The 5,225-nt window shown below is 41.3% G+C and overlaps 1 protein-coding gene across 1 annotated transcript in view; it reads right to left on the reverse strand.

Moving 5' to 3' along the window:
• The window catches only part of LOC117069585, a 20,059-nt gene that overhangs the window by 1,181 nt on the left and 13,653 nt on the right, over positions 1 to 5,225 (reverse strand). The gene's annotated exons all lie outside the window — the stretch shown is intronic.

Here is a 5,225-nt window from a genome sequence, read left to right on the forward strand (position 1 = left end):
GTATAAATTAGATTCTAATGCAAATACTGTGATGGCCTTGATCTGAAGTACAGAGATAATGTAACTGTGTACTTCGAATTCCTCCTTCTTACCAGTCTTTCTTACTGTCAGTTTGCACTTATATATGCTATAAAATATAATACGCAATTTCGCATCACTTTATACACATACGTTATAACGATTAAAAAGATTACAACTACAATTCATCTTGATGTTCCATTTTTTTTACAATCTTAATTTCTTTATATAGATCTATGTTTTTAGTGCACGTCACGTGGCTACTAGCAGAGAAACTTTGTAAAATTTGCCCTGAAATATGAATGTGTTGACAAATTGTCTCAAGATCTTTTTTTAGTGACATAATTTTACTTGCCTTTCACTTTTAATGACGTTGTAATGCATGTATAATTCCAGTTTGCATTTCCTTTGTTACTTATTTTCTTGTATTTATTTTCCTCCTGGAGACAATCACATATTACATTCTGCTGGGCCTTCATTAACCACATTTCTGCGAATGTAGTCAGGGTTGGGTTTCAAGTGTATGGTTGCCCAGCTATTGGAGTTGAAGTCAGCTTCTACTGTTCACAAAAACTTCAGATTCCTCTGGCGATACCTGCTTTTGTTTCCCTGTTTGCTTTTGGGTTTTCACATGTCATTCTTCCCAGAGAGAGCCTGTCTCTTTCAGCTGTGGCAGGTACATCCTGCTAACACATTTACTTGGTAATTGTTTGTGTTGTGAAGGGTCTTGGACACAGGTGGACGTTCTCCAACCTTCTGACCTAGTCTCCTTCTTAGCTATGGGTGGTGAGACTGGCTCTGAAGCATGGCCTTCCAAGCGTTCCTGTTCCTTCCCTTCACCAAGTGTCAGAGTGTCTCTTCCCAGCCACAGTGGTTTTTTGTCAGTGTCCTCAGCTTCTGACCCACTGTCCTTACCCCACAGATTCAGGATTTCATTCTGCAGGAAAGAGATGGGAGGTGTTTCTGGGCAGAGTTTCCTTGGTGCCCTCTGTTTCCTTGTGTTCTAGTTGATTCTACCGGTGCCTGAAGGACACAAGATTTAATAAATGTCTCCTGCATATAGTGAAGGGGGATTCAGCATTGAACGGAGCTGCTGCTCTTCCTCCCCAGTCAACACCACAGGACAGCAGGGGGGTGAGTTGTCTGGGGATTTCCTCAATTCTGTAGGAAAAGCCTTGAAGTGCCCAGAGTTTCACACTCTCACACCGTTAGCACACACGTCCTCAAAACTCATGTATATAATATATAAATATATATAAGTATATAATATATATGCATATACAAACACATTATTTATTTATTAATTATCTTAACTTTTCTTTTAAGTTCAGGGGTATATGTGTAGGATGTACAAGTTTGTTACATAGATAAATTGTGTCATTGAGGTTTTTTGTACCGATTATTTCATCACCCAGTGAAATGGCTTGGTTGTGTCTCCACCCAAATCTCATCCTGAATTCCCACGTGTAGTAGGAGGAACCTGATGGAAGGTAAATGAATCAAGGGAGCAGTCCTTTCCCATGCTGTTCTCATGATAGGTAATAAGTCTCATGAGATGTGCTGGTTTTGTAAGGAGGAGTTTCTCTACACAAGCTCTCTCTTTGCCTGCTGCTATCCATAAAAGATGTGACTTGGTCCTACTTCCCTTATGCCATGAATGTAAGACCTCCATAGCCATGTGGAACTGCGAGTCCAATAAATCTTTTGACTGTATAAATTACCCTGTCTCAGATATGTCTTCATTAGCAAAGTGAGAAAAGACTAATACAGTAATTGGTACCAGTAGGTGGCTCACTGCTGTAGATATCTGAAAATGTGGAAGCGGCTGGGAGACTGGGTCACAGACAGGGGTTGAAATAGTTTGGAGCACTCAGAAGAAGACAGAATAACATGGTAAAGTTTGGAAAGACTTGGTGAATGGCTTTGCCCAAAATGCTGATAGGGATACGAACAATTAAGTCCAGGCTGGGGTGGTCTCAGTTGGGGATGAGGAACTTATTGGGAACTGGAGCAAAGATGACTCTTCTTATGTATTATCAAAAAGACTGGCAGCATTTTGCCCCTGCCTTAGAGATTTGTGGAAATTTAAACTTGAAAGAGATGATTTAGGGTATCTGGTGGAAGAAATTTCTAAGCAGCAAAGCATTCCTGAGGTGACTTGGGTGCTGTTAAAGGCATTCAGTTTTATAAGGAAAGCAGACCACAAAAACTTGAAAAATTTACAGCCTGACAATGAGATAAAAAAGAAAATCCTGTTTTCTGTGGAGAAATTCAAGCTGACTGTATACATTTGCATAAGTTACCAGGAAACAAATGTTAATCTTCAAGACAATGGGGAAAATGTCTCCAGGGCATATCAGCCGTCTTCACAGCAGCACATCTCATTACAGTCCTAAAGGTCTAGCAGAAAAAATTGTAATGGGAACCAAGCCAAGGGCAAGCCCAGCCTTAGCAGCCCTGGGACCTGAAGCCCTGCATCCCAGCAACTGCAGCCCTGGCTAAATGGGGCCAAGATATATCTTGAGCTGTTGCTTCAGAGAGTGCAAACCCCAAGCCTTGGTAGCTTCCACGTGGTGTTCAGCCTGCGGTGCATGGAATTCAGGGATTGCAGTTTGGGAACCTCCACTTAGATTTCAGAGGATGTATGGAAATGCCTGGATGCCCAAGCAGAAGTTTGCTGCGTGGGTGGGGCCCTCAGGGAGAACCTCTGCTAGGGTAGTGTGGAAGGGAAATATGGGGTTTGAACCCTGCCACAGAGTCCCTACTAGGGAATGACCTAGTAGAGCTGCGAGAAGAGGGCCACCATCCTCCAGACCCCAGAATGATATATCCACTAACAGCTTGCATTCTGTGCCTGGAAAAGCTGCAGATACTCATCACCAGCCTGTAAAAGCAGCTGTGAGGCAGGCTATACCCTGCAAAGCCACAGGGCCAGAGCTGCTCAAGACCATGGGAACCCACCTTTCAGCATCAGCATGACCTGAATTTGGGACATGAAATCAAAAGAGATCATTTTGAAGCTTTAAGATTTGACTACCCTGCTGGATTTTGGACTTGCATGGGGTCTGTAGCTCCTTTGTTGTGGCCAAATACTCCCATGTGGAATGGCTGTATTTACCCAATACCTATAGCCCCATTGTATCTAGGAAGTAACTAACTTGCTTTTAATTTTACGGGTTCATAGGAGGAAGACTTGTCATGTTTCAGCTGAGACTTTGGACTGTGGACTTTTGAGTTAACACTGAAATGAGTTAAAACTTTGGGGGAACTGTTGGGAAGGCATGATTGGTTCTGAAATATGAGGACTTGAGATTTTGGAGGGGCCAGGGACATGATATGGTTGAGCTGTGTCCCCACCAAAATCTCATCTTGAATTCTCACACATTAAGAGAGGGACCCAGTGGGTGGTAATTTAATCATTGGGGCAGGTCTTTCCCTTACTGTGAGCATCATGGTAAATAAATCTCACGAAATCTGATGGTCTTATAAGGGGACATTTCCTATCACATGCTCTCTCGTTGCCTGCTGCCATCTGTGAAAAAATGGCTTGCTCATCCTAGACCTCCACCATGATTGTGAGGCCTCCCCAGCCATGTGGAACTGTGATTTCATTAAACCTTTTATTCTGTATAAATTTCCCAGTCTCAGGTATGTCTTTATGAGCTGTGTGAAAACAAACTAATACACCCAGTATTAATCCCAGTGCTTATTAGTAATTTTTAGTTATTTTTCCTCATTCTCTTTCTCCTCCCACCCTCCAGCCTCCAAGAGGCCCCAGTGTGTGTTGTTTTCCTCTGTGTCCATGTGTTCTCATCGTTGTGCTCCCACTTAAAAGTGAGAACATGTAGTATTTGGTTTTCTGTTCCTGTGTTAGTTTGCTGAGAATAATGGCCTCCAGCTCCATCTATGTCTCTGCAAAGGACATGATTTCATTCCTGTTTATGGCTACTTAGTAGTTCATGGTGTATGTGTCCCACCTGTCATAGCCTGGGAAGTTCTTGCGACTCTCCCATACAGCCTCTGGATTCACCTTCAGTAGCTACTGAATGAGGTGAGTCCACCAGGTTCCAGGAAAGGGGCTGAATTGAGTAGTAGATATAAAGGATAATGGAAGTCAGATATACTATGCACACTCTCTGAAGGGTAGACTCACTGTATCATCCAGATACAATTTTGAGAACTTGCTATGAGAGTGAATGGCCGTGTATCACGGTATTTAAGAAAACAAGTGATGGGAAGTCAGTGTGAGACAAGACACAAAATTTCCTGCAGAGACGTGAGGAGGCTGGGCTGAAGGGGACACTCAGCACCCACATAAGACAGGGGCAGCCCTGGGACAGGTGCAGATGGAGGTCAAGGAGTGCTTTTCTTCATGTTTGTGGCTTCCTCTGCATCTAAAATTCAAAATTGCAGATAAAAATTATTTACCAAGTTTTAAAAATGCCATTTAGCAAATATGTGATTTGCAAGTGTGTTCTCCAAGTCTGTGGTTGTCTTTTCACTCCCTTGTCAGTGTGTACTGCAGGAACATTTATATTTATCTCTGTGTCTATGTGTGTGCTTGTGTGTGTAAATTTGAATAAAGTAACATGTGAAGTTTTATTATTTCTTGATTCATGTTTTTGCATTATGTCTGAAAACTCAGAATAAAATCCACTAACACTAAAAATATTTTCCATGCTCTAATCTCATGCCACAATTAACTAATGAGTATTTAAATTTCACTCACTTGATGAGAGGACTATCAACTTAAGTCATTTGGATTATTCTATAAGGGAGATGTGTCCTTCTTTCCATTTTTCCTTGATTTAATTATCTATTAATTTCAGAAATGCTTCAGGGGTGTTTACTTCATACTCTGGTGTAGATCCATGCTACATTATTCATTTTATTGCTCAAATAACCAGACTTTAATTTAGAGGACGTGAGCTCATTTTCTTTGCACTCTGTATCTTTATGATACAAATCAAATCATCCTTTTGTTTCTTAACATTTCCCCATTTCCTAGTATTACAAGAAATTCTAAGCTCATTTTCCTGTATTATATTTTTCATACATAGAATCAGCCATTCTCCAAGGATTGCTGGCCTCTGGTTTGGAGAATTGTATTAAAGTACAAAATTATGATGTTGGGTGTGTGTACTGTTAATGTGGTGTTGGGGATTCTAGGGACTCTAAGCTAACAGTACCATTTGAATATTAACCCA

The sequence above is a fragment of the Trachypithecus francoisi genome, unplaced genomic scaffold, assembly GCF_009764315.1.
Source record: "Trachypithecus francoisi isolate TF-2019V2 unplaced genomic scaffold, Tfra_2.0 Lachesis_group3, whole genome shotgun sequence".
NCBI classification, from domain to species: domain Eukaryota; kingdom Metazoa; phylum Chordata; class Mammalia; order Primates; family Cercopithecidae; genus Trachypithecus; species Trachypithecus francoisi.